Raw genomic sequence first — 22,670 nt, 5'->3', positions numbered from 1 at the left:
CGTTTGTAAACCACTAGTTGCTGAGAATAAAGATAAGTGTTTTTTCTCGAATTTCAAGATTGCCTCGATTATTTGCATGTTTTTTTCTTCTGTCTCCTGCTTTAGGTGCACAGAAGTCTCTTTCCATACTTAGTTGTGAGCAGGGGGCTGACGGAGCCTCGAAAACTTTAACCCGTTGCCGGATCACTCCGGCACAGGGCATGCAGTTGCCAGGCTTCCCGCAACGTGCATCACGCAGTCGTTGTGTCTGGGAAATAAAAGTGCTCACATCCAACTTTGGCATCGACCCTTCTGTGCCCAGGGGCTAGGAGGCAGGAGAGTTATCCATTCTGCTCTGTGTTTTTGTGAATTTCGAAAAAAAATTGCAGCATCTAATGTGCAGGGTAAAGGTGGAATCTTGCGCACTGTAATGCTCGTGGACCGCCCACGGGCCGTGGCGTGTAGCGGCGCCTTGTGGTGTGGAGTGACCGCATCACGAGGGACTCGCCGCACTTCGAGGCCCCTTATTCAGGAGGAAGCCGCCACGTGTGCCACAGCAACTTGGCATGCAGAGTGGCGAAGACCGTACCGCAGTTCAAGGGGTGGGGAGCCGCGTGAGCTGCAGTGATTCAGCGTGCGTGGTGGCAAGCCCCTCCCCTGCGCCTATAAAGGGGATGTCCCAGCCATGGAACAGCTCAGAGCGAGGCCAAGGAAGAGGCTGCGAAGGCGAGCGGTGCTGCAGAGGCGCGATGGTGGTGCATTCCTCCAGCACTTGCCGCCGCCGGGTGCACTGCCATCGCGCCCTTGTCGCATCCCTCCACCGAGCCCATGCTGAGGGGTGCCGCAGAGACACAGTGGTGGTGCATCCCACCTGCGTTCGGCGCCGTCGGGTGCACTGCCGCCGTTTCCTTGCCACACCTCCTCTAGCGACCGGCTCCGGGGCGAGGGTTGCCTCGGAGACACTGTGGAGGTGCATGCCATCCGCGCTCAGTGCCGACGGATGCACTGCCACAGTGCCCCTGCCGCATCCCTCCAAAGGGTATCTCCGCAAGGAGCGAGGGTTGCCGCGGAGACACTCTGGTGGTGCATTCCTCCAGCGCTTGGTGCCGGTGGGTGCACGGCCATAGTGTCCCTGCCGCATCCCTCCAGAGGGTATCTCCCCAAGCAGCGAGGGCTGCAGCGGGGACGCCGTGATGTCTTCGCCACCCGCGTCTGTCGGTGGTGGCGAGGATGTCACGGCGTCCCTACCGCACCCCTCGGAACGGGTTCCTCCGAAGGCAAGGGCTCTTCCGAAAGCGAGGGTTGCTGCAGAGACGCGGCTGTAGCATCGTCATCGGCGCTTGTCGCCGGCAACGATCCTACCGCAGCGTTCCTGCCGCATCCCTCAAACAGGCTCTCTCAAGGGCGGCATTCCAGGCACACCCCTCCGGCAAGCATACCGAGCACGGGACCGAACGAAAAGCTAAGTGCTTGAACCTGAATGATAGACTTTCTGAAAACTAAACGTAACTGAATGCTGCCTCGCTAAGTGTGGTCCCGAAAACTTCGTGTGGCCACGGTGTTAGAAGGACACTTGCGGGGGGACCCTCGCTAAGTGTTAGAAGGCGCTCCCCGTGCGGCTTCAAGGTCCGTCCCGGGAGGGCATGCCTGGGAGTAGTTATCCCGCAAGCGAAGTGGCTCACCGCTGTTGCTTGGCCCCAGGTCGACACTGCAGGTCCGTCCCGGGTCTCTGGTCCGGTTAAGTGTGTGGTCCGCTAGACCCCGGCAACACAAAGCACAACACACAAGGGCGAAGGGATCCACCCCACGAGGCAACCCCGGGAACAAGGAACAAGGATCAAGTAGAACTAAAGAACCGGATTAACAAAAGTAGCAAACGATTACATGGACTAATAAGACAGTAATTGTTCAAACGGCGCGAAGCGTCACACTTGCAGGGAAAGAAAACAAAAGAAGATAACACAAGGAAACGGCAAGGGCCGGCAGGGGGCGGCGGCGGCTAGTTGCCGTTGTCCTCCGCCGAGGGCTCCGGGGACGGCTCGGGGTCCAGCTTCCGCTGCATCCGCTCGACCACCTCGTCGACAAACCCAGGCACCGCCTGAATGTGGGTGGGTTCGTCCTCGCTGTCCGACCAGGCGTCCAGCAGCGTCTCGAAGGGGAACTCCGGGTGTCGGAGGTGCACCCTCGGAAGGATCATCCCGGCAACCTCTCGGGCGCAGTTGAGCGCCGCGAACTTCCCCACCAAGTCGGAGAAGAACGGGATCAACGTGGTGACGTCCGTGCCGTCCACCTTTGCGGCCTGCAGCTCGAACCGAGGCAGCAGGTCGCGCAGCGCTTGGGCGATCTTGAGCAGCTTCTCGGTCTCCAGCTGCCACTGCCAGATTAGCGTGCCGTGGTGGAGCCAGGCGTTGAGCGCAGCCTTCTGGGCCTTGCGGAGGAGGCCCGCCTGCGACGCGAGCTCCGCGGCCTTGGCCGCATTGTCCTCACCGGCCTTGGTGAGCTCCTCCCGGTCAGCGGCCCGCTCGGTCTCGAGCCGGGCCACCTTGTCCTTGGCAGCGTTGAGCTGGTGTAACATCCCAATTTTGAAAACTCTTCATATGCGTTGCATATCATAAGCATCATGTCACCTTTGCATTTGATCACTTTCAAAACCCTAAAATTTGCCCAGAAAACCCTTTTGCAAAAATGCCTTTATTTGATTTTGGGCTTTGATCTTGCTTTTGAGTATTTGCATCTTAAGCCATGAGGGTATTGTGGTAAAAAGGGTTTTAATGCATATATAAAGCTATCCCATAGATTGGATTTTGAAAGTATTTTGAAAGATAATTTGTTTCAATAGCCTAAGGGCCCTAAAAGCCATTTTATGGGTAAATGTATTTTTAAATATTTTGAGCAAAAATGCCCCACGCTCCGCCCCACGCTGCCTCCGGCCGCCCGCGCGCCGCTCGCTGCCCGCTTGCGCCGCTCGCCGCCACGCCGCCCCGCGTCGCCCGTCGGAACTCTAGGTCCCGGCCAATCGTGCGCTACCACGTGGCATCCTTTTTCCTGTTAGTTTTTTTAAAAAAAAAATTCGGCCGAATTAGATAATGCAATTTTGCAGAAAGGCCCCTATAACTTCAAAGCCTCATATCTTTCAAATCGTTTGTCCAAAAATTGCGATGCTTACCTTTCTAGAAAGGTCACAACGCGTAGAATATTTTGGCACTGTTTAATTTCAGTTTTGAACAACTTAGACAGAAGCTATTTACAGAATGTTTGAATATGGTTTAAATTACAAATGAATTGTTTCAAAATAGTTTTGAGCATGTTATCTTGCTGTAAAATTATTTAAACTTGTTCTCCATCCATTAGGACCAGAAAAGAAATTATTTTGTGAATAATCATGGCATACAAGTTTAAATATTACTCTATGTTGCAAAAGCCACACAATCTTTTGATTTAAACCCTATCTATGTATCATGCATATTAATTACCACTTTGATGTTGTATAACCTGTCCAAATCATTTGAAAAACTTTTCAAAACAGAAACGAAACTTTTTACTTTAGAAGTAACCTTTGCGTGCATCATCATGGCATATGCATCAGGGCGTGGCTTTTGTATTGGATGTTGTGTTTATTGTGTGTATGGTTCTTTTATTTTAGATTGTGTGGAGTGTAATCCTTGTTGTTGCGAAGAGTGCGAGAACTACCACAACCTTGGACAAGGCAAGTTCACTTTGATCATTCTCCTGAATATTTTTACTATGCACTAGATGTTTTATTAGATGCATCAGGAATATTACTCGTACTTCTATGCTAGCTAAATCCCAGGTAGTCTAGTTTACCCTCGCCATTACTTTGCTACCAAAATTGCCATCGATTGTAGTTGAATGCTAGGCTATGGTAGTATCGTGGGGGAAATAACTACATTATGATATTATTATGCCTTTGGCGATATGAAACGTTTTGTTAGATGTAAGGTAAAACAATTAATTCAATGAACCGTCCTGGGTGGGCTGCTTTGAAGATTTTGAGGATTAGCGGCGTCAGGTCCATTTCTATGGGTCCCTCTGAGTCGAGTTCCTGTGGATTCAGGAATGGATCGTCCATGGACGTCTCTCTCGTGGATTCGGAGAGCGCCTACGTTGCAAATGTGGAATGCCACCTGGGGTAACCGAGACTGGACTAGTTTCCTATTTAGAAGCTTCTAGTACAACCACAATGCTATATGGGCTCTGGCGAGACAAGAGTAAGTTGTATGAACCTAGACCCGAGGAATTGTACTGAGGTAGCCGTGTAGGGGGAGCGTGATTCTCTCGTGGTTTAGGGAATTACCTCTGAAAATCTCGTAATCGATGCCGTTGCTACTCTACCCTGAGGACAGTAAGGGATTAACACGTCGGTTTCTTGTGGGGAATGTGTACAAACTCTCGAGAGCGTCAAAAACTAAGTACTTAGCCGTGTCCCAGGCAACGACAATTTGAGCGACTAGATGTGGAGCTGTAAGGAAAGTCTCACTCATTCCAATTTCTTAAATAAAATGAATGGTTGCACAGGGGCACAGGGTAGGAGCACTTGAGGAATCCACTTCAATGTGCTCTAGGTTAATAGGAGCATGGGTGTGTCTACCCCGTGTCCAATAGTGATAAAAATTCTTTTTGATTAAAAGATAGGATTCAATAACTAAGCTTTTATGCAAATAGCTTTGAACCCCACTTTGCCACATTATGCATATATTTGGTAGGCTCTGGTATAACCCCTAGTGAATCTTGCCGATACATGCAATGTATTGACCCTAGTAGCTGCATCGTTTAATGATGTAGGAAGCTCCGATGACGAGTAAGATGTACGTTCTGCATGTTTGGGTTACGGGCTTACATTCCAACACGCTCTCACCGTGGTGTTGATGTGCCCTTGTATCTTTCGTTTTCCGTTGCTAAACAGTTGTTTTAATTCCAGCTAACCCGTGAGGTTATGCGAGTTGTAAGTATTTTTAAATTCTGGATGATACGTTGTAATATTGAGACCTTTGTTCTATTATATTACATATTGAAACTGCGTGTGCTAGTGAGTCGATCCAGGGACTAGCACTAAAGCACAGAGATCGAACCCGTATACGGGGCCGGTCGCTTCAGCTGGATCTCGTGCCGGGTTGCCGCGGTCACCGCACTTTCGCTGGCCTTGGTCTGCACCTCCAGCTTGACGCGCCGGCCCTGGATCTGGCCGGCGTAGCTGGTGATCAGGTCGCTCTTCTCGTCGAAGCGGGCCTGGGCCGTGGCGAGCGCCTTTCTGTGCTCCTCCTCAGCCTTCGCCTGCGCCGCCTTCAGCGAGCCCAGGGCTTCCTGGTGCTCGGCGCGCTGAGCCTCCAACTGCCGGTGGAGCTCCTCCTCGGGGATGACCGGTACTGTGGCCTCGTCTTGGGCTTCCCGGGCGAGGCGAGTCTTCTCCCGCAACCGGGAGAGCTCCTGTCGCTCCTTCTCCACGGCCAGCCGCACCTCACCGAGTTGGCTCTTGGAGATCTGTAACATCCCAATTTTTAAAACTCTTCATATGCATTGCATATCATAAGCATCATGTCACCTTTGCATTTGATCACTTTGGTAACCCAAGATTTTGCCCAGAAAACCCTTTTGCAAAAACGCCTTTATTTGATTTTGGGCTTTGATCTTTCTCTTGAGTATTCGCATTTTAACCCATGTGGGTATTGTTGTAAAAAGGGATTTAATGCATATATAGAGCTATCACATAATTGGCTTTTGAAAGTATTTTGAAAAATAATTTGTTTCGATAGTCTAAGGGGCCCAAAAGCCATTTTATAGGCAAATGTATTTTTAAATATTTTATTTTGAGAAAATTCTTGTTCCAAAAGTTAGATCATATGAAAATATGATTTTACAAATTTTGTTGCATTTTATTTGGAGTGATTTGGAGCTCCGAATCAATTTTGAGGTTCAAAATCAGAAAATAGATAAAAGAAAAGGAAAAACCGAACCGAACCGGTCAAACCGGACCGGACCGGATCGTACCGAACCGGCCCGGCCCGAACCGCCCGGCCACCCTCACTGACCGGTGGACCCCGCACGTCATCTTCTCCAACTGTCTCCTCCGGAGTCCACGCCGCGCACGCCCCGCGAACTGCCCACGATTCCGTTCCAATTTCTTCGCGCACGAACCACCAAATCTGAAACCCCGCGCGTCATATCGAAGCCCCCGAACTCCTCTAACAATTCCCCCAAACCGCTCGCCCAATTTCGCGTCGGTTTGAGATTAATTTCTCGCCGGAGTTACTCTCTGCCGTCGCCGTTCTTCGCGTTTTGCCGTCGTTCCGGTGAGCTTCCGCCCGCGCCCCTCCCCTAGCCTCTCTCCTCTCCCCGCCCCAAACGTCGTGACGCGCTCGCCTTGGTGTTTGGCCGCCGCCGCCGCGCTCCGTCCCGTGCCGGCCATCTTCTCCGACGCCGGCCGCCACCCGCTCGCCCGCGCCGCCCCGCGCCGCTGCTCCCCGCCCGGCGGCCCCGCGCGCCCGCCCGCGCGCCCCGCCCGCCTCCGCCTCCGGCTTTGCCTGGCCGCGCCGCCCGCCCGACCCGCGCACGCCGTTCGTGCCCGCGCCGCCCGCCGAGTCCGGCGCCCCGCGCCGCCGCCCGTGCCCGCGCGCGGCCCCGCGCCACCGGCACCGCTCGCCCGCCGCCGCGCCGCCCTGCGCCGCCACCGGCCGGAACCCTAGAAACCGGCCCGTCCCGCCATGCCCCGCGCCGAATTGGATAATGCAATTTTGCAGAAAAGCCCCTACAACTTCAAAGCCTCATATCTTTTAAACCGTTTGTCCAAAATTTGTGTTCCACACCTTTCTGGAATCGTCACAACGTGTAGAATATTTTGGCACTGCTTAATTTTAGTTTTGAATATCTTAGACAGTAGCTATTTACAGAATGGTGGTTTATGGTTTAAATTTCAAATGAATTGTTTCAAAATAGTTTTGAGCACGTTAGCTTGCTATAAAATTATTTAAACTTGTTCTCTGTCCATTAGGACCAGTAAAGAAATTAATTTGTGCATATTCATGGCATACAAGTTAAATATTGCTCTATGTTACAAAAGCCGCACAATCTTTTGTATTAAACCCTATCCATGTTTCATGCATATTTGTTAACTCCTTATTGGTGTATAATCTGTCCAAATCATTTGAAAAACTTTTCAAAAGAGAAACGAAACTTTTTACTTTAGAAGTAACCTTCGTTGTGCATCATCATAGCATATGCATCTTGGCATGATTTTGTATTGAGTGTTGTGTTTATTGTGTGTGTTCCTTTTATTTTAGATTGTGTGGAGTGTAATCATTGTTATTGTTGTTTTAAAATACTTATGCATTAGTGTTGTTGGTAGAGATGCATTGATAGGACTATTACTCGTACCTCTATGCTAGCTATAAATCCTAGGTAGTATAGTTTACCCTCGCCATTACCTTGCCACCAAATTGCCATCGATTGTAGTTGAATGCTAGGCTATGGTAGTATCGTGGGGGAAATAACTACATTATGATATTGTTATGCCTTTGGCTATATGAAATGTTTTTGTTAGATGTAAGGCAAAACAACAAATTCAATGAACCATCCTGGGTGGGCTGCTTTGAGGATTTTGAAGATTAGCGGCGTCAGGTCCATTTCAATGGGTCCCTCTGAGTCGAGTTCCTGTGGATTCAGGAATGGATCGTCCATGGACGACTCTCCCGTGGATTCGGGGAGCGCCTATGTTGCAAATGTGGAATGCCACCTGGGGTAACAGAGACTGGACTAGTTTCCTGTTTAGTAGCTTCCAGGACAACCACATGGTAATATGGGCTCTGCGAGGATGGATGTAAGACATATGATCCTGGATCCGAGGGATTGTGCAGATGTAGCCGTGTAGGTGGGATCGTAGGTCCCTCAGGTGGTCTGGGTGATTATGGTCTGAAAATTCCTGTAATCGATGCCGTTGCTACTCTACCCTGAGGACAGCAAGGGATTAACACGTCGATTTCTTGTGGGTAAAGTGTACAACCTCTCGAGAGTGTCAAACTAAGTACTTAGCCGTGTCCCCGGTTACGGACAATCATGAGCAACTAGATATTGGGGGCTGTAAGGAAGGTCTCACTCATTCCAATTTCTTAAATAAAATGAATGGTTTGAACAGGGTAGGAGCACTTGAAGAATCCACTTCAATGTACTCTAGGTTAATAGGAGCATGGGTGTGTCTACCCCGTGTCCATTAGTTAACATTATTATAACATTCCTTTGTAGTAGGGTAATTTATGTTCTGCTTCCACGCAAACAGCCTGAACTCCACCTTGCCAAATACTGCATATACTTGGTAGGTTCTGATATAACTCCTAGTGAATCTTGCCAATACATTCAATGTAGTGACCCTAGCGGCTGCATCGTTTAATGATGCAGGAAGCTCCGATGACGAGTAAGATGTACGTTCTACTTGTTTGGGTTATGGGCCTACATTCCAACACGCTCTCACCGTGGTGTTGATGTGCCCTTGTATCTTCCGTTTTCCGCTGTTAAACAGTTGTTTTATTTATAGCTAACCTGTGAGGTTATGCGAGTTGTAAGTACCTTTTAAATTCTGGATGATTCGTTGTAATATTGAGACCTTTGTTCTATGATATTACATCTTGAAACTGCGTGTGCTAGTGTGTCGATCCAGGGACTAGCACTAAAGCACAGAGATCAAACCCGTATACGGGGGCGGTCGCTTCAGATGGTATCAGAGCATTGTGTTGCCTGTAGGAACGTGACCCTAGCTTGGATTAGGATAAGACTAACCATGAGACCAAACCTTAGGATAAATTCTTAGCCCTATCTGATCTTGATAAGTATTTTACTCCTTATCCCTATTCTTCTAAATCATTGCATTTATATCTTACATATGCATGACATGTTTGTTGATTTGTTTTACATATACACCCATACTATGCTATACCACATATGCATGCTTATTTTATTATACCGCAAATGCATATTTATTTTATTATACCAACTACCACTATAATCATGTTATCATGTTATGCACATATCATCATGCATCCAATTTTGTCTTTGCAATTCCACTTTTAATTATAATTCTTGTCATTTTATCCACCCTTCTACATTTATCCTTTTATTCTACTTACACCCGACCTTTTGATCATGTCACTGATACTTCCCTACCTTTCCTTCTTGTTTTCTATAGATGGAAAGCCCACCACCACCCTTTGGCAACGTACCGCCGTTTACCCGAGTCTACTACCCCTCCACCGACGACGAGCAGTTGTTCAGTGCCCCTTTGGCGGCACTGTGTGCGTTCCTCGACCTGCCACCTCCCAGGTTCAGGGGCAGAGTCGAGCCCGCCGTGCCAGAAGGATGGCAGTCACGGTGGGAGATTGAGGCGAAGATCCGCGGGCGTGAGATTGTGCCAGCGACTCCGGATATCACTTTCATCGCCCGCTACCCCACCTTCGAGCAGGGCCTTCAATTCGCCATGCAGTGCGCCTTCGCGCAGGTGTGCCGAGACTATCGGCATGAGTTTCCTGAGGACTCCCCCTTCCGTCTCTTTGGAAGGCGGAAACACACGTGCTAGGCCGTGCCAGCAGCCGACGACCAGGAGGTGTCCGAGGTGGCCGCCCAGTTTGAGGGCATGCAGAAGAACACCGAGAATTTGGAGACCTGCCTCGGTGAGGAAATGACCAGGGCCGACCTAGCCGAGGAGCAGGCTGGTAAGCTACTAGGGGAGAATGCCCAGCTACAGGAGGACAAGACCGTGTTGGAGAACGCTGTCCTCAACATGGGAGGAGCCATAGAGCAGCTGATGTATGAGAGGGACCAAGCCCGTTACTACTGCGAACAGTTAAGGCTTTCATCGAAGCCGTCGCCGCCGCAGTCGCACCCGCCGCCGCACCAACTGCCGCACCGGCACCTGTTCAGACCCCACCTCCACCGCAGGATCAGGAGGTGGAACTTCAGGAGGGAGTGCCAACCGAGGAGGAACCCCAGGAGGTCCACGAGATGGACACACCTGCCACCCGCACTCGTTCCAAGGCGAGGAACTCCGGGAATGCCAACATCCTCTCACTTCCTTAGTTTCAGCTTAGAGCCCGCCAGACTATTTATTATACTATATCGTTATCGTGTTAGTCATTGACCATACCGTCATTGTGTTATGGCAATGTAGATTCGTGTGTTTACTTGCAACTCTTTACTTGTGTCTTAGGCTGTTATGCCTTGTGAACTATTTGTTTTGGATGTTAAAATCCTAGTGAATGTTTTTGCTTGCTTTATAGTTGACTTGTTCATGATTGAATTGTCATGCTTGTGTTATAATTGTGTTTGAACTGTTGTTTTGCCTGTGTTGTGGGGCTTAGTTTTCCCTTAGACCCTGTCTATCTATTTCTCATCTATGCTATCCTAAAAAGATGCCTCCAAGACGTGTCCCCAACAACAATAGCCATACCATCAACAACAGTGACAACCATGAGGAGAGAACGACAATGGCAGTGACCATAACAATGGAGGAAACCCAGGACAGAACCGCACCACTGGCAGGGATATGAGCCAAGTGCAATGCTTTAAGTGTCACAAGATGGGGCACTACTCCAATGATTGTCCGGAGAAGTTCAATGAGGCTGGAGCAAAGCCTAACCCATTTCAGAAGGGCAATGTGAACCACGTCAACGTGGAAGAAATCACGGAGGGGCAAGGTATCGTAATCGGCACCTTCCGTCTAAATTCTTTTGAAGCACTCGTACTGTTTGATACCGGTGCATCGCATTCTTTTATCTCAAGGAGTTTTGTTCATGAGAATGGATTAAACGCTAGTACCTTAGTGAACCCTATGAAGGTGAAGTCACCTGGGGGAGAGATGATAACGGCTTGTGAATGCCGAATGCTGACACTAGAAATTGGAAAACACATTTTCCCCACAGACCTGATAGTGTTAGGATCAAAAGGCTTGGATGTGATCCTAGGAATGGATTGGCTAACCAAGTATGAAGGAGTTATAGATTGTGTCAAGAGGACAATCACACTCACAACTCCAGAGAAGAAGCGAATCCACTTCAAGTCAAACTATGAGCTTAAATTACCAAGGTAAATTCTCTTAAGGGGGTTAGCCTAGAGGATGTACCGATAGTGAAGGAATATCCGGATGTATTTCCAGGGGAATTACCAGGCATGCCACCAGACCGAGATGTGGAATCTCTTATTGAATTATTGCCGGGAAGTGGACCTATAGCCAAGAGACCGTATAAGATGGCCGTAGATGAATTGAAAGAGCTGAAGAAGCAACTTGCAGAACAGTTGGCCAAAGGATTTATTCGCCCTAGCTCATCACCATGGGGAGCACCTGTTCTATTCGTGGAAAAGAAGGACAAGAGCCAAAGGATGTGCATAGACTATCGTTCACTAAATGAGGTGACGATAAAGAACAAGTACCCACTACCCATAATCAATGATCTATTCGATCAATTGAAAGGAGCCTGTGTTTTCTCAAAGATCGATCTCCGATCAGGTTATTTTCAGTTAAAGATCCGAGAAGTGGACATACCCAAAACAGCATTTACCACTAGGTATGGCCTGTATGAGTACACAGTGATGCCTTTTGGATTAACCAATGCCCCGGCATACTTCATGAATATGATGAACAAGGTATTCATGGAATATTTGGATAGGTTTGTCGTAGTATTCATCGACGACATTTTGATCTACTCGAAGAGCAAAGAAGAACATGAAGAACATTTGCGTCTGATCATGGAAAAGCTTAGAGAGCACAAGCTTTATGCAAAATTCAGCAAGTGTGAATTTTGGTTGTCTGAAGTTGGTTTCTTGGGACATGTTGTGTCAGGAAATGGAATTGCCACGACCCCGCTAAAGTAGCAGCGGTGACTGAATAGGAAGTCCCTAAGAACATCGGAGATGTTCGCAGCTTCCTAGGACTTGCAGGATACTACAGGAGGTTCATAGAGAATTTCTCCAAGATTGCCAAACCTATGACTGAGCTTTTGAAGAAAGAAAAGAAGTTTGAATGGACTGAAAAGTGTGTAGAAAGTTTTCAGGATTTGAAGAAGAGGCTGGTAACAGCGCCCATCCTTGTTTTACCCGACTTACTAGAAGATTTTCAAGTGTACTGTGAAGCTTCGCGTCTAGGATTGGGATGTGTTTTGATGCAAGGAGGAAGAGTCGTAGCATACGCCTCAAGACAACTTAAGAATCATGAAAGAAATTATCCCACTCATGATTTGGAACTAGCATATGTAGTGCACGCACTCAAGACTTGGAGGCACTATCTCATGGGAAAACAATGTGATATATTCACAGATCATAAGAGCTTGAAGTATATATTCACGCAGAAAGAATTGAACTTGAGACAAAGAAGATGGCTAGACTTAATCAAGGATTATAATCTGAATCTTCAATACCATCCAGGAAAGGCAAATGTAGTAGCTGACGCTCTGAGCCGCAAGGGCTATGTTAATGGACTTACCGCTGGAGAGTTACCTGCTGATTTGTGTGAGCAATTCAAGGATCTAAGATTGGAGATAGTTCCGGAAGGTTACTTAGCCAACATGGAAGTACAGCCCACTCTACTGGACAGAATTAGAAAAGCCCAGAAAGAACACTCAGAAATTAGATCGATAAAGGATAATATGGCTATTGAGAAAGCAAAAGGATTCGTTGAGGACGATCAAGGTACCGTATGGTTTGAGAAGCGTATTTGTGTACCACAGGACCCTGAGATCAGAAAGCTAATATTACAAGAAGCTCATGATTCACCGTACTCAATCCACCCCGGTAATACAAAGATGTACATGGACTTGAAAGAAAAGTTTTGGTGGACAGGATTGAAGCGAGACAGCGCTGAGTATATCGCTCTGTGTGATGTTTGTAGCAGAGTCAAGGCTGAACATCAAAAACCAGCTGGGTTACTACGACCATTGCCAGTGCCAGACTGGAAATGGGATAAGGTAGGCATGGACTTCATCACCGGCTTACCAAGGACAAGGTCTGGTTACGATTCAATATGGGTGGTAGTCGACCGTTTGACCAAAGTTGCCCATTTCATACCTGTGAAGACTACTTATACAAGTGCTCAGTTGGCCAAACGATACATGTCTAGGATTGTATGCCTACATGGAGTTCCTAAAGAGATCGTATCAGACAGAGGTACCCAATTTACCTCAAGATTTTGGGGACAATTGCACGAGTCTCTAGGCACGAGACTAGAGTTTAGCACAGCGTTCCATCCACAGACAGATGAACAAACAGAAAGAGTGAACCAAATTCTTGAAGATATGTTAAGAGCTTGCGCTCTGGACTATGGTTCTAGCTGGGATGAGAATCTACCATATGCAGAGTTCTCATACAACAACAGTTTCCAAGCGAGTATTGGAATGGCACCGTTCGAAGCTTTGTATGGCAAGAAGTGCAGGACACCTTTGCTATGGGATGGTGTAGGAGACCGCAGTCTATTCGGACCCGACATGATAAAGGATGCTGAAGAGAAGGTCAGACTGATTCGAGACAAACTCAAGATAGCTCAATCCAGACAAAAGAGTTATGCAGATTCCAAACGAAGGGATGTCATCAACGAGATTGGTGACAGAGCGTACCTAAGAGTTTCCCCGATACGCGGAGTTAAGAGATTTGGGATTAAAGGAAAACTAGCGCCACGCTATATTGGACCCTACAAGGTTCTAGCACGCCAAGGAGAGGTTGCTTAGAAGTTGGAGTTACCTGAAAAGTTGACAAGTGTCCACGACATTTTCCACGTGTCACAGTTAAAGAAGTGTCACCCAGAAATGGCCGATACGCCACTAAGGGATACAGTTTCACTTGACGAAGTGGAGATTCAAAGCGATCTCACATACGAAGAGAAACCAACCAGGATCTTGGAAACAGCGGAAAGGCATACCCGTTCCAAGACAATCAGGTTCTGCAAAGTTCAATGGAATCACCACACCAAAGAAGAAGCTACGTGGGAACGCGTGGATGATCTTCGAGAAGACCACCCACACCTTTTTGCTAACCAATAGGAATCTCGAGGACGAGATTCATCTTAAGTGGGTTAGTTCTGTAACATCCCAATTTTTAAAACTCTTCATATGCATTGCATATCATAAGCATCATGTCACCTTTGCATTTGATCACTTTGGTAACCCAAGATTTTGCCCAGAAAACCCTTTTACAAAAACGCCTTTATTTGATTTTGGGCTTTGATCTTTCTCTTGAGTATTTGCATTTTAACCCATGAGGGTATTGTTTTAAAAAGGGATTTAATGCATATACAGAGCTATCACATAATTGGCTTTTGAAAGTATTTTGAAAAATAATTTGTTTCGATAGCCTAAGGGGCCCAAAAGCCATTTTATAGGCAAATGTATTTTTAAATATTTTATTTTGAGAAAATTCTTGTTCCAAAAGTTAGATCATATGAAAATATGATTTTACAAATTTTTTTGCATTTTATTTGGAGTGATTTGGAGCTCCGAATCAATTTTGAGGTTCAAAATCAGAAAATAGATAAAAGAAAAGGAAAAACCGAACCGAACCGGTCAAACCGGACCGGACCGGTCACACCGGACCGGACCGGATCGAACCGAACCAGACCGGCCCGAACCGCCCGGCCACCCTCACTGACCGGTGGACCCCGCACGTCATCTTCTCCAACTGTCTCCTCCGGAGTCCACGCAGAGCACGCCCCGCGAACTGCCCACGATTCCGTTCCGATTTCTTCGCGCACGAATCACCAAATCTGAAACCCCGCGCGTCATATCGAAGCCCCCGAACTCCTCTACCAATTCCCCCAAACCGCTCGCCCAATTTCGCGTCGGTTTGAGATTAATTTCTCGCCGGAGTTACTCTCTGCCGTCGCCGTTCTTCGCGTTTTGCCGTCGTTCCGGTGAGCTTCCGCCCGCGCCCCTCCCCTAGCCTCTCTCCTCTCCCCGCCCCAAACGTCGTGACGTGCTCGCCTTGGTGTTTGGCCGCCGCCGCCGCGCTCCGTCCCGTGCCGGCCATCTTCTGCGACGCCGGCCGCCCCCCGCTCGCCCGCGCCGCCCCGCGCCGCTGCTCCCCGCCCGGCCGCCCCGCGAGCCCGCCCGCGCGCACCGCCCGCCTCCGCCTCCCGCTTCGCCTGGCCGCACCGCCCACCCGACCCGCGCGCGCCGTTCGTGCCCGCGCCGCCCGCCGAGTCCTGCGCCCCGCGCCGCCGCCCGTGCCCGCGCGCGGCCCCGCGCCACCGGCACCGCTCGAGCGCCGCCGCGCCGCCCTGCGCCGCCACCGGCCGGAACCCTAGAAACCGGCCAGTCCCGCCATGCCACGTGGCAGGGTTTTTGTTTTTATTTTAATTCGGCCGAATTGGATAATGCAATTTTGAAAAAAAGCCCCTACAACTTCAAAGCCTCATATCTTTTAAACCGTTTGTCCAAAATTTGTGTTCCACACCTTTCTGGAATCGTCACAACGTGTAGAATATTTTGGCACTGCTTAATTTTAGTTTTGAATATCTTAGACAGTAGCTATTTACAGAATGGTGGTTTATGGTTTAAATTTTAAATGAATTGTTTCAAAATAGTTTTGAGCACGTTAGCTTGCTATAAAATTATTTAAACTTGTTCTCTGTCCATTAGGACCAGTAAAGAAATTAATTTGTGTATATTCATGGCATACAAGTTAAATATTGCTCTATGTTACAAAAGCCGCACAATCTTTTGTATTAAACCCTATCCATGTTTCATGCATATTTGTTAACTCCTTATTGGTGTATAATCTGTCCAAATCATTTGAAAAACTTTTCAAAAGAGAAACGAAACTTTTTACTTTAGAAGTAACCTTCGTTGTGCATCATCATAGCATATGCATCTTGGCATGATTTTGTATTGAGTGTTGTGTTTATTGTGTGTGTTCCTTTTATTTTAGATTGTGTGGAGTGTAATCATTGTTGTTGCGAAGAGTGCAAGAACTACCACAACCTTGGACAAACCAAGTTCACTTTCATCATATCCCATTATTATTGTTGTTTTAAAATACTTATGCATTAGTGTTGTTGGTAGAGATGCATTGATAGGACTATTACTCGTACCTCTATGCTAGCTATAAATTCTAGGTAGTATAGTTTACCCTCGCCATTACCTTGCCACCAAATTGCCATCGATTGTAGTTGAATGCTAGGCTATGGTAGTATCGTGGGGGAAATAACTACATTATGATATTGTTATGCCTTTGGCTATATGAAATGTTTTTGTTAGATGTAAGGCCCTGGATCTGGCCGGCGTAGCTGGTGATCAGGTCGCTCTTCTCGTCGAAGCGGGCCTGGGCCGTGGCGAGCGCCTTTCTGTGCTCTTCTTCAGCCTTCGCTTGCGCCGCCTTCAGCGAGCCCAGGGCCTCCTGGTGCTCGGCTCGCTGAGCCTCCAACTGCCGGTGGAGCTCCTCCTCGGGGATGACCGGCACTGTGGCCTCGTCTTGGGCTTCCTGGGCGAGGCGAGTCTTCTCCCGCAACCGGGAGAGCTCCTGTCGCTCCTTCTCCACGGGCAGCCGCACCTCGCCGAGCTGGCTCTGGGCGATCGCATGCTGCTCCCTCACCTGGTTGAAGGAGGTAACGAAGGCCAACTGCTGGTCCTTGACAGCGTCAAGGAACCGGTGCCCCCGGTCGAAGACGCTTGGATCCCAAGTGATGGGATTCCAAGCCACCCCGGCAAGGGTGCCGAGATCGGTGCTGAAGGGGGCGGCCGCCGACGACAAAGCCCCCGCTGCCATCGTATGGCTGGGCGGGGGGTCGTCCGCCTGCGGCGGAGCATTCTGCTGCTCCCGTGCCTACGCCGAAGGGCTGCGGGGATGATGGGATTGCCACGCCCCCTGCAGGAGCCGCCTCCTGCTGGATGGCCGGAGAGCCCGCCCCGAGAGCCTCTGGGGCTGCTGGCGCGTCGCCAAGCGCCGCGTCGGGGACGGCAGTGGTCGCCGCGTTGCTGCTGTCGGTGTGGTGGGGCTTGGCGCGGGAGCTACCTCCGGTTCCTCCGCTATCCCGGCGACCCTGCCGACGGGGTCCAGGTCGATCACCACATCGCCCGCTCCCGGCGCGGGCGCGGTCGGGCCTGCAGCAGATTGAAGGGTTAGAATTCGGAGTGTCAGCTAGGTTGCCCGGAGGCGGACGCTGGAGGTTCTGGACGAGTACCTTGCGGGGCCGCCGGGCTTGCGGGAGGGTCTTCCTCCCCCTCCGTTCAAGCCGCCATTGCCGGGATGCCTGCCACGAGCTGGACGTCGCCTGCGGGAAGGGAGGACCGTATGGTGGCGGATCAGTTAGCGAAGGGGACGAAAGCAAAGGAGCAGGGCATGATACGGACCTGTTGCCGGCGCCACCTCCATCGGGGCCGGGCGTCAGCGGGCGCATCAGCGGCGCTACTGGCCCTCGCGTCAGCTAGGTCATTGCTACTGCCGGCCTGCGTGCGCACGCTCTTGCCCGACGCGGCAGGGGGCGAATCAGCCCTCCCCCTCTTTCCGGCGCCAACGGGGGTTTGAGCTGGAGCGTGAAGCCCCGGAAGAGCCCCCGTGTAGGCGGCGCCGTGGGCGCCCGTGGGGTCGCCGCAACTCGGGGCACCGTAGGAGCCGTCGAGGGAGCCGCCGCCGCGGCCATCGCGCCGACGGTGCCCGCTGCCGAATAGGCCCCCGCGGCAGCGCCGGCAACCGCTGCGGAGGTGGTTGCTGCCGCTGCGGGCGCCCTCGATCTGCGCACGATTAGGGGCGTGTTGTCCTCCTCATCCTCCCCCTCGTCGTCCACGGGGACGACTTCAGGGTCGCGGCAGGCTAGCCCACCTCGTCGTCCGAGGATCGAAGGGAGGGCAGCTGACCTCCGACTCGCTCCTGCTCTCTTCAACCACCTGTTTCCGCGAGGTGCAGGCGGAGGAGCGCGCGGGGTCCGAGTGGGGGAATCGTCCATTAGCCCCGACTCGTTGCAGGGAAGGAAGGAGGCAATGATGTCGGTCAACCCTGGAACGCCGGCGTGGAGGGAGATAACCCCCGGCGGAAAACCCGTTATCGCACCGGTGGCACCCGGGGTACCACCGCTGCGCGACGCCTAGGCCCCTCCCCAAGGTTCCCGGGAGGGTCTCATCCCGGGGAGCGCCGACGTGCTTCCCGGCAAGCTACCAGCCCGAAAGGGGCTAGCGGGGCTTCGGGGAATATTCCCGCTCGGGCACCTCCCGGGAAGCCGCTTCCCGGGACGAGGTTCCCGGGTGCGCTGGGCCCGGGTGCTTCCCGGGGTCGACTTGCGGGGACTGGAGGTTCCCGGGCGCGTGCCCCCGCCCCAGGTCGTGGGGCCCAACGAACAGCGCCACGCGGACGCGTGGCGGGCGCGGGACGCGCGGTCCCACAAAGGCAAGGAGTAGGGCGCGCAGCTCAGTAAACGAGCCGACCGACGGGTAGTTACCCGTCCGATCCAAGGAATAGTGGTTGTCCAATCCTACCCTAGGGTCTTAGGCCCCTAGCAGCAGAGGTGGCACCCATGCATGCCACCACCTCAGCGGGGGGGAGTTGCATGCCTCCCCGTTGGACACTTGTAGCTCATGCACCGTGGCACGTGTGGCATCCCCTTGTGCATAAAAGGAGAACCCATGCCAGCGGTCAAAGGGGTTAGACGGTGAGGAGGTTGGACGGTTGGTAGGTTAGTGAGTTGGTCAGTTGGTTCCAGTAGACAGCCAGCAGAGAGCAGTAAGGGGTACTTAGACATGGAGAGGAAGCCCGGGAACTGGCCCGGCAACTTGTAAATGTTTCCCCCGCGATCAATATCAGTTCAGACAGGCAGGACGTAGGGTTTTACACCTCCGGGTGGCCCGAACCTGGGTAAAAAACGTGTGTGCACTTGTTCTTGTACCCGTACGTACCCTTAGCATTCTGTCTCACCGGCCCCGTAGGGCCTCATCGGTCGTGCCGGTGACCACCGAGTCTCCGCCCCAGACGCCCCTACCGAACCTAAAAGGGGGATGTGGTCGCACGCCCCCGGTGTCGAAGCACCAAGCGACGACATCCTGCGCACCAGGTAGGGGGCGCGGGAGTGGACAACGCCGGAGATCGCCGGCAGTAGAAGATTCCATCGGCATCGGCTTCGCTCTCCTTCGTCGACGAGCCTAGCCGCCATGCCCCCCAAGCGGGCTGGTGACTCCCGCATAGACCCGCGTGAGGTCCCAGCGGCGCACCCGCCATAGCACGCATGGCATCGCCCGGGCCAGCCAACGGGTTGAGTCACGGCCCGAGGACGCCCCGCGGCAGCGACACCCGGAGCACGCACCGTCGCGGGCGACCCCTGGAGGTTCGCACCCTCCACACCCGGAGGCGTCCGGGGCCAGGGCGGGAAGCAGCCGTTCAGGAAACCGGTTGCCCCCGTGCAAACCCCGGCTAAAGCCATCGTCGCCGCGCGCGTCATGGTGCGGTACGAGCCACAGCAGGGCACGCCGGCGCACGAGACGTGGAGCGAGGAGTTGGAAGCGCTTCTCGCCCTGGCCGCCCAACAGCCACAAGGCGAGGGCGCCCCGGTAGGCTCCGGCCATGGGCAGAACCTGGAGCGCGGAGACGCGCCACCCACCTCGCGACCGGTGGGGAACCCTCCCCCTCCTCAGCAGGGCCAGGTGGACGGGGGCCCGGAGGGGTCCTCGAACTCATCGCCCACCGTCCCAGGGGGCGATGCGCGTGGCATCTTGAATACCCGCCAGCAGGAGGATCTACGCCAACGTTTGGAGCACCGGCGCAGGCGCGAGGTGGAGCGCCCGCGCCCACAGGAGCAGGAAGAAGCTCCCCTGGGCCCCTAGGACGGCTGCACCGCGTTCACGCACGAGCTGCGGCGGGTGGCATGGCCCCGTAGGTTCCGAGCGCCCGCGCTCGGAACGTACGACGGGACCGCTAACCCCAAAGATTTCCTCCTGACCTATACGCTGGGCATGCACGCCATCGGCACCGACGACAAGGTCAGGGCAAACTGGTTCCCGATGGTCCTGAAGGGAGCAGCGCGAACCTGGTTGCTCAACCTGCCCGCTGGGTCCGTCGCCACTTGGGCAGACCTGCGCGAGCAGTTCGTGCGCGCATTCCAGGGCGGCTATAAGCGCCCGGGAACCATGGCGGAGTTGCACACTATCGTGCAAAAACCGGGAGAGACGTTGCGGGCCTTTGTCAACCGCTTCTCCAACCTCTCCTATTCCATCCCGGAGGCGGAAGCGGCCGCCATTATCAACACCTTCGCCATCAACGTCCGTGATCCCAAGATGCGCGAGAAGCTGAGCATGCATCGGATCCGGACGTCGCAGGACTTGTACGCCTTAGCGCACAAATGAGCCATAGGAAGGGCGCCTAGCGCCCGAGCTGGCAGCCCAGGCTGCCGCGAGCCCTGGCGAGGGCTCGCAGAAGAAGGGTTCCCGCAAGCGCAGCGGGAAGCAAGTCCTCGCTGTGGACTCAGGGGCTCCTACCGCGAGGCCCGCGAAGAAGGCCTCACCGGGTGGAGAGTCTGGCGGGAAGCAGGGCGACGCGCCTCGTTGCCGCGTTCTGCAAGGGATCAAGCACGGCGGGAGCGTCGAGCCGCCGGCGCCTGCTTCAATTGTGGCGACATCAGGCATCTCTCCCGAGATTGCCCGAACGACCCCAGAGTGGGTCCGAAGCCGGCCGGCGGTGGCGCCGGCAGGAATGAACCCCAAGGGGGGCGCGGCCAGCCCCTCGCTGGGCGGGAACGCCCTCCTCGGGGACGCGACAGGGCGCGCGCTGAGGAGCAGCGCGAGTCCGACTATACCGGCGGCGACGAACCGGGCTTCCAGGAGCCTCGTGGCGTCGCCTGCATTCATGGGGAAGCTCCCCCATCGCACGCCGCGGTGAAGCGCCTCACCAACGACGGGTGCGCGCTGTTGCCGGACGCGGAGCCGCAGCAGCCGCTGAGGTGGTCGCATGTGCCGATCACCTTCAGCGCAGACGATCACCCAGCGCGACAGTTGGGTTCCGGGGTAATACCTTTCGTTGTTTCGCCGATCATTAGCAACATGACGGTGACCAAGGTGCTGGTGGACAACGGAGTGGGGCTTAACCTCCTGTCCGCCAGGCTGGTGGAAAAGCTCCAGCTGCCGACGGAGCAGCTGAAGCCCACCGAACCGTTCCGGGGGGTGAACCCCGGGATCGTGTGCCCGCTGGGAAGCATCACGCTGCCGGTCACCTTCGGGTCCCGGGAATCCTTCAGGACTGAGCACATAGTGTTCGACGTGGCGCATACCCCGTTGCCCTACAACGGGATCCTTGGTCGGCCGGCGCTGATCAAGTTTATGGCGGCTACGCACTGCGCCTATGGCATGATGAAGATGCCGTCCGTCTACGGAGTCCTCTCCATCAGGTGCGATCTCAAAGCCGCAGCTTGGTGCGTTTGCGAGGTCGTCCGAGCCGCTGCTGCAGCTGACGCCAGCGGCGAGGGTGTTGTCGAGGACGACGTCTTGCCGGGTGACACCCCGGCAACGCAGAAGGCCCGCGCCACCCCGCAAGGGCTAGCCGGGGGAGGCGCCGGCTCGAGCTCGCGCCTCGGCAAGGGGCAGGGGCTCCGGGAGGAGGCCGCCAAAGTGAAGAAGCTGCCCCTCCAAGCCGGCGACAAGGAGTGCACCGTTACCGTCGGTGCGAACCTGACCGCCGAATAGGAAAGCGCCCTCGTCACCTTCCTCCGGGAAAACGCCGACGTGTTCGCCTGGGAACCGTCGGACCTTCCCGGAGTCCCTAGGGAGGTGATTGAGCATCGGCTCGCGGTGTGCCCGGACGCGCACCCCGTCAAGCAGAAGATCCGGTGGCAGGCACAAGAGCGGAAAGATTTCATCAAGCAAGAAGTGGGCAAGCTCAGGGCTGCCGGGGCGATCAGGGAAGTTTTGTACCCCACTTGGCTGGCTAACCCTGTAGTAGTGCCCAAAGCAGGGAATAAGCTTCGCATGTGCGTAGATTTTATCGATCTTAATCGTGCGTGCCCCAAGGATTCCTTCCCTATACCCCGTATCCACCAGATAGTTGATTCTACCGCTGGTTGTGACTTGTTGAGTTTTCTGGATGCTTTCTCCGGCTACCATCAAATCAAGATGGCGGTCGAGGATGAGGAAAAGATAGCGTTTATCACCCCGGTTGGCTGCTATTGCTATACATGCATGCCTTTCGGGTTGAAGAACGCGGGCTCCACATTCCAACGCGCCCTGCGCGAATGTTTGGGGCCCCAGCTAGGCCGCAACGTGGAGGCCTACATGGACGACATCGTCATCAAATCGAAGCGTAGGGACTCGCTGGTTGATGACCTGCTATCGAGAAGATGGAGGCCCCCCGCAAGGTGAAAGATGTCCAGCGCCTCAACGGCTGTGTGGTCGCGCGGGGACGTTTCATCTCCGGGCTCGGCGAGCGTGCCTTGCCTTTCTTCCGGGTAATGAAGAAGAAGGGTCCGGTCGACTGGACGCCCGAGGCTGAGGCGGCGCTCCAGGAACTCAAGCGATACCTGAGGTCACCGCCCATCCTCGTCGCCCCCAAGTTGGGCGAGCCGTTGCTACTCTACTTAGCGGCGACTGACCAGGTGGTCAGCTCGGTGCCGGTTGCCGAGAGGGAGGAGGACGTCCCGGGACTGGGGCTGCGGGGCAGGGGGCTGAGTGGCCTCCGGCAACCACCTCAGACCCGGGGACCGCCCCCGGGTCGGCAACCTTGGCACCGCGAAGCGGTCGGTGCAG

This window comes from Brachypodium distachyon, chromosome 1, assembly GCF_000005505.3.
Source record: "Brachypodium distachyon strain Bd21 chromosome 1, Brachypodium_distachyon_v3.0, whole genome shotgun sequence".
NCBI classification, from domain to species: domain Eukaryota; kingdom Viridiplantae; phylum Streptophyta; class Magnoliopsida; order Poales; family Poaceae; genus Brachypodium; species Brachypodium distachyon.
The sequence above is the reverse complement of the archived record's forward strand: the minus strand, read 5'-3'. Positions refer to the sequence as shown.